Below are 13848 nucleotides of genomic sequence, written 5' to 3'. Positions count from 1 at the left end.
TTGGGAGGCCAAGGCGGGCGGATCATGAGGTCAGGAGATCGAGATCATCCTGGCTAACACGCGGAAACCCCGTCTCTACTGAAAATACAAAAAAATTAGCTGGGCATGGTGGCAGGCGCTTGTAGTCCCAGCTACTCGGGAGACTGAGGCAGGAGAATGGTGTGAACCTGGGAGGTGGCACTTGCAGAGAGCAGAGATGCGCCACTGTGCTCTAGCCTGGGCAACAGAGCAAGACTCCGTCTCAAAAAAAAAAAAAAGAGAGAAGGTACTTTGTAATATTCTCCCCACCCTTGAGAATGTGCTTTGTAAGATATACCCCCTGCCTGCAAAAAAACTGCTCCTAACTCTACCGCCTATCCCAAACCTGTAAGAACTAATGGTAATCCCAACACCCTTTGCTGACTCCTTTTTCGGACTCAGTTTGCCTGCACCCAGGTGAAATAAACAGCCTTGTTGCTCAAAAAAAAAAATTTTTTTTTTGTTTGTATTTCTCTTGTTAATCTATCTTTTGTTATGTGGCCTCAGCCATGAACCAATGGGTGAGGAAACAGTACTATATATCCTTAGGTCTTGGACATGGAAATCAATAAATATTTATTAAATAAGTAAATTTGTCATGTTCTTTTTTGTTTACTCTTTTAGACGACCTTTAGAAAATTTCCATTAGCCAGGTGTGGTGGCACGTGCCTGTAGTCCCAGCTGCTCAGGAGGCTGAGGCAAGATAATTGCTTGAACCTGGGAGGCAGAGGTTGCAGTGAGCTGAGATCATGCCACTGCACTCCAGCTTGGGCAACAGAGTGAGACTCCACCTCATAAAAAAAAAAAAAAAAAAAAAAAAAGATTTCTTGGCTTCCTCCCTACAAAAAAAATCCAATGGGAATTTAGATGGGAGCTGCATTGAATTTTCAAATTGATTGAGGACAGGCTAAAATCTTCACAATGTTCAGCCTTTTCATCTAAAATTTAGCATGCCTCTCCTTTTATTCACTGGTGAAAAAATAAGAGTGTTTCTATTAAAGGATGTTTCTAATTTTTTCTCTCTAGTAATAGTTTGATAGTTTGTATTACATAGATCAAACAAGTCCTCAGTAAGACTATGCCTATGAATTGTATTTGTTGATATGGTCCATGGGATCTTTTTTTCTCTACAATCTTTACATAATTATTGCCAGAATATTAGAGTGCTTTGTTTTGTTTTTTGAGACAGAGCCTTGCCCTGTCACTCAGGCTCAAGTGCAGTGGTGTGATCTTGGCTCACTACAACCTCTGCCTCTCGAATTCAAATGATTCTCCTTCCTTAGCCTCCCAAGTAGATGGGATTACAGGCACCCGCCATCATGCCGGGCTAATTTTTGTATTTTTATTACAGTAGAGATGGGTTTTCCCCATGTTGGTCAAGCTGATCTCTAACTCCTGGCCTCGAGTGATCTGCCTGCCTCGGCCTCCCAAAATGCTGGGATTACAGAAAACAGCACCTGGCATGAGCCACTGCACCTGGCCTAGAGTGTTTTTTTTCTGAACGACTTCATTAATTCAAGTAGTTTAGTTGAGCATAAAGATTCCATCATCTGCTTTCCTCCCAGAATTTAAGCCACTTATTTATTTACTATCTTACTGTATTTGTCAGAACTTCTATAACAACTTCAAATTAGAGGCTGAGAGACTGAATAACAAATGGACAATGGCCAGATCATATGAAAAATTGAACTTTGACCCATGATGTGCAACACCTTGCCCAGGAGATCAACCCTTTATCTACAATAAACAACTCAGGAAGCCAGCCTGCTATAAGTCAGACTTAGAGGAAGCCAGCCTGCTATAAGTCAGACTTAGAGGAAGCCAGTTTGCTATAAGTCAGACTTAGAGGAAGCCAGTTTGCTATCTCTAGTGACAATCCAAGAAGCTAAAAAATAACTTCTGTAACAATTGGCCTAAAATGGCCAGGACTTGATCAATAACTGACGGTTTCCAGAATTTTAGTCCCCATTTCCAACATAGGACTAACCAAGGAAAGCCAAATATGCACCCCTAACCAATCACATAAGATGCTCCACTTCTGCTTAGCCCACCTGCAGCTTCCTCATGCCAACAGCTTCCAATCAGGGCTTATTTCCTCTATAAAGCTTTCCCATTTCTCTGCCTGCCTCTGGGTCTCTGCCCAAATGCCAGTGCTGGTAGCGGACTCCCTTGCTAAAGCAAGCTCAGAATAAATAGCCATTGCTTCTCTCATTTGGTAGGTCTTTTTTTCTTTTATCTTTTAATGACAGAGTCTCACTCTGTCACCCAGGAGTGCAGCGGTGCCATCTCGACTCACTGTAACCTCTGCCTCCCCAGTTCAAGTGATTCTTCTGCCTCAGCCTCCCAAGTAGCTGGGACTACAGGTGCGTGCCACCAGTTCAAGACCAGCCTGGCCAACATGGTGAAACCCCGTGTCTACTAAAAATACAAAAATTAGCCAGGCGTGGTGGGGGGCGCCTGTAATCCCAGCTACTCAGGAGGCTGAGGCAGGAGAGTCACTTGAACCAGGGAGGCAGAGGCTGCAGCGAGCCAAGATCATGCCAGTGCACTCCAGCCTGGGCAACAAGAGTGAATTCCGTCTCAATAAATAAATAAATAAATAAATAAATAAATAAATAAATAGATAGATAGATAGATAGATACTCACACCTGTAATCCCAGCACTTTGGGAGGCTAAGGCGGGCAGATAGCAAGAGCAAGGTCAGGAGTTCGAGACTAGCCTGACGAACATGGTGAAACGTCATCTCTACTAAAAATACAAAAATTAGCCTGGCATGGTGGTGCATGCCTGTATTCCCAGCTATTCAGGAAGCTGAGGCAGGAGAATTGTTTGAACCTGGGAGGCGGATGTTGCAGTGAGCTGAGATCACACCACTGCACTCCAGCCTGGGTGACAGAGTGAGACTCTGTCTCAAAAAATAAATAAAATTTAAAAATTTTTTTAAAAGACAAAAAGGAGAAATATTATCATCTAATATGAAAAATGATTAGTATAATTATTATATGTAAAAACTGTGGCCGGGCACAGTGGCTCACACTTGCAATCCCAGTTCTTTGGGAGGCCAAGGTGGGTGGATCACTTGAGGCCAGGAGTTCGTGACCAGCCTGGCCAACATGGCGAAACCCCACCTCTACTAAAAATACAAAAATTAGCCAGGGTGGTGGAATCCCAGCTACCCGGGTGGCTGAGGCATAAAAATTGCTCAACCCTGAGACGCGGAGTTTGCAGTGAGCCGCGATCACACCACTGCACTCCAGCCTGGGCAACAGAGCAAGACTCTGTCTCAAAAAAAAAAAAAAAAAGGAAAGAAAGAAAAATAGAAAGTATGTTAATAGAATAAAGTAATTTACATAGAATCAAAGGAAGCAAGAATTTGGCAGCATTAGTCTAGTAGTGCTGAGTGTACTGCTGCCAAGGTGAGATAAACTAAACACAACAAATACTAAAACCTCTAGAAAGAATATGCTAGTGTGGATCAGGGTAGGTTCCTCTTACTTGTCAAATACATAAAATATCGCTAAAGACCATCTAGCACCCTCTCCTCTGATTCTATGCTCACCTGAGAGGATTCTGATTGTGCACTTGGCCTCTCAGTTACCTTTCCTAGAAGGGATACACGAGATCTTCACCTCGCAACATGACTACTGCACTCGAAATGTGGCTAATCCGGGCACTTTGGGAGGCCAAGGAGGGAGATCACTTGAGCCCAGGAGTTTGAGACCAGCCTGGGCAACATGATGAGGCCCCATCTTTATAAAAAGAAAGAAAAGAAGAAGAAAGTAACTAAATAAAAATAAAACTCTGTAAAGAAAGAAAGAAAGAAAGAGAGAGAGAGAGAGAGAGAGAGAGAGAGAGAGAGAGAAAGAAAGAAAGAAAGAAAGAAAGAAAGAAAGAAAGAAAGAAAGAAAGAAAGAAAGAAAGAAAGAAGGGAGGGAGGGAGGGAGGGAGGGAGGGAGGGAGGAAAGAAAGAGAAAGAAAAAGAAAGAGAAAAATGACTATCTGAATTGAGATGTGCTGTAAGCATAAAATCCATCCCAGATTTGGAAGACTTTGTATGAAAAAAATACAAAAAATCTTACTAATGATTTTTTATATTGATTACATGTAGAAAGTATAATATTTTGAATATGTTGGGTTAATTAAAATACATTAAAATTAATTTTACCTGTTTCTTTTTAGTTTTTTAAATATGTCTACTAGAAAATTCTAAATACATCTGTGACTTGCATTCTGTCACCCATGCTGGAGCAGAGTGGCTCGATCTTGGCTCACTGCAGCCTCTGTCTCCCAGGCACAAACAATTCTCCTACCTCAGCCTCCGGAGTAGCTGGGATTACAGGCACCCGCCACCATGCCTGGCAAATTTTTGTATTTTCAGTAGAGATGGGGTTTCACCATGTTGGCCAGGCTGGTCTCCAACTCCTGACCTCAGGTGATCCACCCGCCTCGGCCTCCCAAAGTGCTGGGATTATAGGTAAGAGCCACCAAACCCCACCAACTTGCATTTTTGACAGAATTATATTTCTATTAAAGAGCACCATGGATGCAGCTGGAAACCATCATTCTCAGCAAACTATTACAAGAACAGAAAACCAAATACCACATGTTCTCATTCATAGGTGGGAACTGAACAATGAGATCACCTGGACACAGGAAGGGGAACATCACACACCAGGTCCTATTGTGGCGGGGGGGGGGGGGGAGGGATAGCATTAGGAAATATACCTAATGTAAATGACGAGTTAATGGGTGCAGCAAACCAACATAGCTCAGGTATACATATGTAACAAACCTGCACATGTACCCTAGAACTTAAATAAAAATAAAAAAAAAACACACACACACACAGAAAAAGAGCACCGATTTAGAATGCTGAACAATAATACCATAGTCAATGTAAATATACAATCTCCCTGTAAATTAATAAATTGACACTTTGGTTTAGAAATCTGACTTTGGTGAATTTTCTTGGCACAAGTCTGTCCCTCATATATTGATCGATTTTTGTATTTACAAACTCAAATAAATATTCTCCTTCCATAGCCCTGCAAAATGAAGGATCAAGCCTTCACTGAAGTGAGCAAATCAAAGTTTTAGCATCTTCTGAGCTTTCTAGGCACAAGCTGTCAGTTCAGCCATTTCTCTGCCTGCAATTTCACTCTTGGTTTATAATCTTGGGTTTAGGCTGTGTTTTTCAAGAGATAGAGTTGGTGCCATTCATCTTTGTTTTCCTATCACTTATGTTCCTTAAACAAAGGATTTTAAAAGTTTGTTAAATATTCTACATTTTATGCCTTTGATCATAGCTATAAGACTGCTTGCCTTGAAAAGGATTTGTACATAATTCTCCATGGTTTTTTTCTTAATATGTTAATTACAAACTGCTTATAAAAATTGAGTACATAAATACCTGAAAGACAGTAGTTATTTACAGTCATGTAAAGCAAAAATGGCAAGTGACATCTAATTAATAGCTAATAACCTAATAATATGGAGTGGAAGCTTGATAACTATTACAGCACACTGTGTTTTATTATCAAGGACAGAGCCTTAGAGACAGACCACAGAATTGGTATTTCATCATTATGCGATGGCCTACATTATATGACCTCTTATTTGTCCCTCAACTCCAATAGCAACCTCAAGGCTGATATAGAATAGCAGTGGAAAGGAAAATAGATGACACAAAAAGAAAAGTAGGTTTATCATGGGACCCGTGTAGTGCTTTGGCCTCATAGGAGAGACCAGATGGTAGTAGCTCCTCTCTCAGCAAGTAGCTCCTCAATGTCCTGCGGGTTGTAAACAACAAATTCACATTGTCTTCACCTGCTAAAAATTATTTTTTTAAATACTGTGGCAACATCAAAACAATACTGAAAATACAATCCCTCAATATAAGAAGAAAAAAAAATTTCCTAAATATTTAGTCCGTCAAAAGAAAAAGTCTTTTCTGAGAAATGCTATTACCCACTAGAAAATCTTGGCTTCTTAAAATCCAAGAATATTCTCATCTCTTTTTTGTTTGTTTTCTGAGACAGAGTCTCACTCAGTTGCCCAGGCCTGAGTGCAGTGGCGCAATCTTGGCTCACCGCAACCTCCACCTCCCAGGTGCAAGCGATTCTCCTGCCTCAGTCTCCTGAGCAGCTGGGACTATAGGCACGTGCCACCACGCCCGGCTAACTTTTGTATTAGTGGAGACAGGTTTTGACCATATTGGCCGGGCTGCTCTCCAACTCCTGACCTTGTGATCCACCCACCTTGGCCTCCCAAAGTATTGGGATTACAGGCGTGAGCCACAGCGCTAGGCCTCTTATTTTTAAATAAAGTAAATGGCCCTCATTTTACCCAATTTTGTGACTTTGTAAAAGCCAATGGAAATGCCTGAGAAACTACTGACATTAGTTTTACTGCAGTTAAATATTTGCAAACTTTGCCAGGTGCGGTGGCCCCTGCTTGTAGTCCCAGCTACTTGGGAAGCTTGAGGCAGGAGATGACTTGAGCCCAGGAGTTCTGGGCTGTAGTGTGCTATACCAATCGCGTGTCCACACTAAGTTCGGCATCAATATAGTGACCTCCCAGGAACAGGGGACCACGAGGTTGCCTAAGGGAGGGGTGAACTGGCCAAGATCGGAAATGGAGCAGGTCAAAACTCCCCTGCAGATCAGTAGCAGGATCGTGCCTGTGAATAGCCACTGCACTCCAGCCTGGGTAACAGACCCTGTTTCTCTCTCTAGATAGAGAGATGATAGACAGATAGATGATTGATTGATTGAGCATATATATATGCTAATTCTATAGAAACATGTAACTGTCCTTTGACATTTTAATAAAAATTATGTATACAAGATTTCAAATTTAATTATTCTCTTCTTCCATAGCATCAAGGACACCTTTCGGTTGCACAAGAAAAACTGAAGCAAATATTCTCTGAAAGGTGACTGATTCCAATAAAACGTATAATTTTTGTACATTTAGTAGAGACGGGGTTTCATCATGTGGTGGCACGCACCTGTAGTCCCAGCTACTCTGGAGACTGAGGCAGGAGAATCGCTTGAACTCAGGAGGCAGAGGTTGCAATGAGCCGAAATCGTGCCACTGCACTCCAGCCTGGCAACAGAGCCAGACTCCGTCTCAAAAAAAAAAAAAAGTATAATTTGATGACAGTTTTCTTCAATAGTTTAAGACACTTCTAACAAACTATAATTTAGTCGTCCTAATTAACAGAAGAAAAATGTTAATACTCTCACACAGTGACCTCTACAAAGTTTCCCTCAATGGATCCATCCTTTCCTTCGGAGAGGAAAAAGATTCTACATATACTTCTTAAAGCTCTTAATCACTTTACATGTGGGCTACATGTCATTTTTCAACAGTTTCCCTCTGGGTAGTTGGTTGCTCCAATATTTTCCAGAATTGATTCGTTCTTAGGTACCAACTTGACTGTTCAATTCAGCAATGCTGGCTTTAAAACAGAAGAAAAGGCCAGGCGCGGTGGCTCACGCCTGTAATCCCAGCGCTTTGGGAGGCCAAGGCGGGCGGATCATGAGGTCAGGAGACCGAGACCATCCTGGCTAACACGGTAAAATCCCGTCTCCACTAAACATACAAAAAATTAACCGGGCGTGGTGGTCGGCGCCTGTAGTCCCAGCTACTGGGGAGGCTGAGGCGGGAGAATGCCGTGAACCCAGGAGGCGGAGTTTGCAGTGAGCCGAGATGGCGCCACTGCACTCCAGCCTGGGCGACAGAGCAAGACTACGTCTCACAAAATAAATAAATAAATAATAAAATAAAATAGAAGAAAAATAGGAGTAGGAACAACGTGGAATAGTAGGCTAGCCCCTGGGGACAAGAAGAGAAGTCCCCTTAGCAGAGGTCACCGAAGTGCAAACTTGAACCAGACTGTGAACAAACAAGTGACAGAAGCAAAAGTGGCCTCAGCTGCAAACGCAGCACTTCATAAACCACACACATGATCAGCCCTCATTTCCACCTTAGAGAACTTGAAAACTTACCTAACTCCACCATTTATAGCTGCTGAGCAGGTGGATGATATTCGTCAATGTGGGGTTTAGAATAATGCAATACTTGAAATAAAATTAGAAAGAAAATAAGGCCAGGCACGGTGGCTCATGCCTGGAACCCCAGCAATTTGGAAGCCGAGCAGGAGGATCGCTTGAGCCCGAGAGTTCGAGATCAACCTGGGCAACAGAACAAGACTCCATGTGTATTTAAAAAAAAAAAAAAAAAGTAAGAAAACAAAGGCTTTGTTAATCGCTAAGCAAGGATTACAAAATGGAAAAGACAGTAAAGAAAAGGAAGGTCCTAAGGACCTGACCCACGAGTTTCAGTCCAAGTAAGCTGGACCTGCCCAGAGGAAGCGAAGCGGAAGTAGGATCCAGAGCGCTTCCCCAGGCCTCCCGCGCTCCGCGCATGCGCAGGTCTCTGACTCGACCGCTTTGGCGGGTGCGAGCCAGCCCTAGGTTATCTAGAGGCGGAGGGCGGGGCGGTATCACGTGACCGGGGTTGCGGCATTTCTGGCCCAATCCAAGACGGTTTCAGAAAGCGCTCTGTAGAACAATTCGGGTTGCCGGGATCCTTTCCGAGTCTTGACCTCCACTTTTGCTTCTGGCTTTTCGACTCTGTTCTTGAATCTAAAAATTTGCCTTGGCAGAAATTTTTGCCTGTGTTCCAGGAATTACATTACAGACACACTCTAAAGTGATCAGCACTTTTTATTTTTTTCCTCCATCGACTAAAATAACATTGCTCTCTCCCCAAGACGCTCGAATTCTATTCTATTGCTTGGGATTCCAGAATCGCTGGAGGGCGCCCTGTTATAAAAATAGCACTCCTCCAGAAAAGAGAGAAAAAGTTTTATCTATATCTCAGGGGTTGAGGATTGGAGAAATAAACATGAAAAATTTTTAAAGGCAAGTGTCCCCTAGGACGATGACAGATAACGTACCTCGAAACGTACCTCGAAACGTACCCCCAAAGGTCACTTTGTCAGTTTAAGCATTTAAAATCTCCCAATCTGTCTATTCAAGCCCATCAAAAATCTGAAGTAGTGATGTGAGATAACATGTGGTTGGTCCAACCCAGTGGAGTGTGATGGGGAAACAGGGCTTAGAGGAATTTAATCTTAAAACTGGAGTCCTTTCCTCATTTCCCTGAAATAAAGGGAATTGGGTAAAAAGCAAAATGGATGAGGCTGAGTTCTAGAGCTCTAATCCTTCACGTACTGAATGCTACAGCCCAGGAAGCTTAGCAGTGGTTCATGTCACATACCCCCAGTATACATGGCTTGGTAAAAATACTTGTTGGCAGGCCGGGCACGGTGGCTCACGCCTGTAATCCTATCACTTTGGGAGGCTGAGGCGGCGGATCACAAGGTCAGGAGTTCGAGATCAGCCTGGCCAACATGGTGAAACCCCCATCTCTACTAAAAATACAAAAAGTAGCTGGGCATGGTGGCACGCACCTGTAATCCCAGCTACTCAGGAGGCTGAGGCAGGAGAATCATTTGGACCAGGAAGGCGGAGGTTGCAGTGAGCCGAGATCGTGCCACTGCATTCCAGCCTGGGCGACAGAGTAAGACTCTGTCTCAAAAAAAAAAAAAAAAAAAAAAAACGTGTTGGTAAAATTATCCAATTTACTGAAAAAATTTCTCACCCGTAATCCTTTTCAGAAAGATTTAACTAATTCCCCACAGATAATAAATCTTCCACACTCCAAAATTGAGTTCGTTTTTAACTCAGCATATTCTCAGAAAAGTGGCCGGTGGTAGAGCAGAGTGCAACACAGCTCAAAGCGCTGAACTCACAGGAGCTTCGCTGCAGACTTGCAGTGACAGTGACTGCTGCTTCCCTTGGTTTCCTCTGGTGCTGCTGTCATTGGTTCTCTAGTAGTTTCAACTGCAGTTCCTTCCATTACACTTACAGATTCTTCTACGGACCCCAGAATTCCGCAGTCACAGCTCTCTATATAAATGGCTTTGAAAGCCACTGACTACACTGTTGGTGTCTACTTAGTGCCAAGAGAAATGGACTCTGGGAGAAAATCCCTCCAAGTGGGAGAACCCTGTAGCCCCTGTGAGCTAATTCTGGGGAGTGACTCTAGCCAGGAAAAGTCACAACCAAAGCGGAAAACAGATTGTAGCCTTCGTCATCAGCAAGATGGTGCAGTTTATTTAATAGAAAAATTATCAATATGCTGCCATAAAAAATACTTTAAAAATTTTTTTTAATATAATAGGAGGCCGGTCATGGTGGCTCACACCTGTAATCCCAGCACTTTGGGAGGCCTAGGTGGGTGGATCACCTGAGATCAGGACTTTGAGACCAGCGTGGTCGACAAAGTGAAACCCCATCTCTACTAGCTGGGCGAGGTGGCGGGCGCCTTGTAATCCCAGCCACTCTGGAGGCTGAGGCAGGAGAATCGCTTGAACCCGAGAGGCAGGGGTTGCAGTAAGCCGAGATCACACCATTGCATTCCAGCCTGGGCAACAAGAGTCAAACTCAGTCTTAAAAAAAAAAAAAAAAAAAAAAAGATAATAGGGAGAAGTTTACAGTGTCAAAGTTACTTCTTGAAGCTACAACAGGTAGTTTTCACTAGAGCTGTGTGCCTATTTGGTGGCTTGTGTCAGTATTAACCATTAACATGGATGTGTCCATATTATAAGTGACCAAGTCCAAACAAAAATTTGAATTACTTGTAAATATTCATGAAGTTAGAAAAGGTCATACCTGCTTCTGATTCTTTATTAACACGGGTTTTGGAGTATTTATTTATTTATTTAAGACGGAGTCTTGCTCTGTTGCCCAGGCTGAAGTACAGTGGCACAGTCTCGGCTCACTGCAACCTCTGCCTGCTGGGTTCAAATGATTCTCCTGCCTCAGCCTCCGGAGTAGCTGGGATTACAGGTGAGCCCCACCATGCCTGGCTAATTTTTGTATTTTTGGTAGAGACGAGCTTTCGCCATTTTGGCCAGGCTGGTCTGGAACTCCTAACCTCAGGTGATCTGCCCACCTCCACCTCCCAAAGTGCTGGGATTACAGGCCTCAGCCACCGCACCTGGCCCCAGGGTATTATGGGATAACCCTACTTCAGGGTCTTACTATCCAAAAATGTGACTAGAATTGTATGAAATAAAGTATTTTAGGTTGGGTGCGGTGGCTCATCCCCATAATCCCAGCACTTTAGGAGGCCGAGACGGTCAAATTTCTTCAGGAAAGGAGTTCGAGACCAGCCTAGGCAACATGGTAAAACCCCATCTCTACTAAAAATAAAAATAAAAAATAAAAAAAAGCCAGGTGGGGCATAGTGGCACGTGCCTGTAATCCCAGCTACTCAGGAGGCTGAGGCAAGAGAATCCCTTGAAGCCTGGAGGCAGAGGTTGCAGTGAGCCAAGACTGTGCCACTGCACTCCAGCATGGGTGACAGAGCAAGACTAGTCTCAAAAAAAAAAAAAAAAACAATTCTCCTGGAGATCAACTCATTTTGTAATTTCCATTGTGTGATGTAACCATTCTTCTTCAAGTTAGGGTTGGTAATACAAGTAACTACCCTCAGGTAGAAGTACCCATGCCAGGTTCTCAAATCTTAGGCTGAATTAGTACATGAAAAAGGCATGCAGTAGTAGAATTCTATAATTAAGCAACAGCTGCAGAATATCATTGCATCCAGTACTAGAAACAAGAGAGGGGAAATTTTCAGGAACTGAAAGCATGTCACATTCCAAAGCCTCTCTTTAAAATATAGAACAAACCATATTTAAAGGTGTCTTCAATCACAATCTCTCACTGAATTGCTTCATTATCTAACAACTTCATCAAAAACTTTGTGCGGTTCTACCATTCTCTGTAACCAAGAGGTGAAAGGCTTTGAATTTTTTAAAGACAATAATACCTGCAAAAAAAATATTAATTTCAGTAAATAATACCCTTAGTTGGCCGGGCGCGGTGGCTCAAGCCTGTAATCCCAGCACTTTGGGAGGCCGAGACAGGCAGATCATGAGGTCAGGAGATCGAGACCATCCTGGCTAACCCGGTGAAACCCCGTTTCTACTAAAAAATACAAAAAAACTAGCCGGGCGAGGTGGCGGGTACCTGTAGTCCCAGCTACTGGGGAGGCTGAGGCAGGAGAATGGCGTAAACCCGGGAGGCGGAGCTTGCAGTGAGCCAAGATCTGGCCACTGCACTCCAGCCTGGGTGACAGAGCGAGACTCCGTCTCAAAATAATAATAATAATAATAATAATAATAATAATAATACCCTTAGTTGAAAATACTTCAATATTTTACATCTCTCAGGAAGCAGAGTTCAATAATTAAAATACCTTTTCAATATTAAACTGTAAAGCAATCATGAAAACATTATTATACTTGTGCCGTGACTATAAAATTCCAGTTGTCTACATATGAAACATTTTAAAAATCACTTACCATAGGGAAACCAAAAAAAAAGAGAGCAGAAAAAACATAGTTTCAAGTTTGATTTTGCTCTAATAAACATTTAAGTATTATGTATATTTCCATTTATATTATCAAGATTCAGAAAATAAACATGCAGTATAATCGGAGAACTTTGGATTCATTTTAGAAAAACTATTGATATACAATAGTCTTATAATCACTTTAATAAACCACAGATAATACAAGTATAGGTAATAAACTTATTACTTCAAATCAAACTGCAAAAAGTACTGGTTCGCCGGGCGCGGTGGCTCAAGCCTGTAATCCCAGCACTTTGGGAGGTCGAGACGGGCGGATCATGAGGTCAGGAGATCGAGACCATCCTGGCTAACACGGTGAAACCCCGTCTCTACTAAAAAATACAAAAAACTAGCCGGGCGAGGGTGGCGGGCGCCTGTAGTCCCAGCTACTCAGGAGGCTGAGGCAGGAGAATGGCGTGAACCCGGGAGGCGGAGCTTGCAGTGAGCTGAGATCCGGCCACTGCACTCCAGCCTGGGGGACAGAGCGAGACTCCGTCTCAAAAAAAAAAAAAAAAAAAAAAAAGTACTGGTTCAGTTTGTAACCCCAAAAGGAAAATTTAGAGAATCCAGATTTTTTTCTGCCTTTTGGAAAAAAAGTTAATAAAGAAGGCCAGCTGTGGTGGCTCACACCTGTAATCCCAACACTTTGGAAGACTGAGGCCGGTGGATCACCTAAGGTCAGGGAGTTCGAGACCAGCCTGACCAGCAAAGCGAAACTCCATCTCTACTAAAAATACAAAATTAGCTGGGCATGGTAGCGCATGCCTGTAATCGCAACTACTCGGGAGGCTGAGGCAGAAGAATCTCTTGAACCCAGGAAGCGGAAGTTGTGGCGAGCCAAGATGGAGCCACTGCACTCCAGCCTGGGCAATGAGAGTGAAACTCTGTCTCAAAAAAAAAAAAAGTTAATAAAGAAGATGATGGTTAAACTATTAAATTGTAATGCCAGCTGGGAGCAGTGGCTCATGCCTGTAATCCCAGCACTTTGGGAAGGCCGAGGCAGGCGGATCATGAGGTCAGGAGATCGAGACCATCTTGGCCAACATGGTAAAACCCTGTCTCTACTAAAATACAAAAATATTAGCCAGGCATAGTGGTGCATGCCTGTAGTCCCAGCTACTCAGGAGGCTAAGGCAGGGGAATCGCTTGAACGCGGAAGGCAGAGGTTGCAGTGAGTCGAGATCGCGCCATTGCACTCCAGCCTGGTGACAGAGTAAGATTCCGTCTCAAAAAATAAATAAATAAATTGTAATGCCTCATATCACATCCAAGTATTTAAATGAGTTAACTTTCAAGCTGTTAGTTTTTAAAAAGACCTTCAAAGCTGCTAATGGTAT

The 13848-nt window shown here is 43.0% G+C and overlaps 1 long non-coding RNA gene across 2 annotated transcripts in view; it reads right to left on the bottom strand.

Annotated features, from left to right (window-relative positions):
- The window catches only part of LOC115899090, a 42960-nt gene extending 34530 nt beyond the window's left edge, over positions 1-8430 (bottom strand). For both annotated transcript variants that reach the window (XR_004058715.1, XR_004058714.1), the window contains exon 1: positions 8032-8430. This is a non-coding gene — a long non-coding RNA (uncharacterized LOC115899090). The remainder of the gene's footprint in view (positions 1-8031) is intronic.
- Between the last annotated feature and the right edge of the window lie 5418 nt (positions 8431-13848).

The sequence above is a fragment of the Rhinopithecus roxellana genome, chromosome 8, assembly GCF_007565055.1.
Source record: "Rhinopithecus roxellana isolate Shanxi Qingling chromosome 8, ASM756505v1, whole genome shotgun sequence".
NCBI classification, from domain to species: Eukaryota; Metazoa; Chordata; class Mammalia; order Primates; family Cercopithecidae; genus Rhinopithecus; species Rhinopithecus roxellana.
Note: the sequence above shows the minus strand (reverse complement) of the source record. Positions and strands in the feature narration are given on the sequence as shown.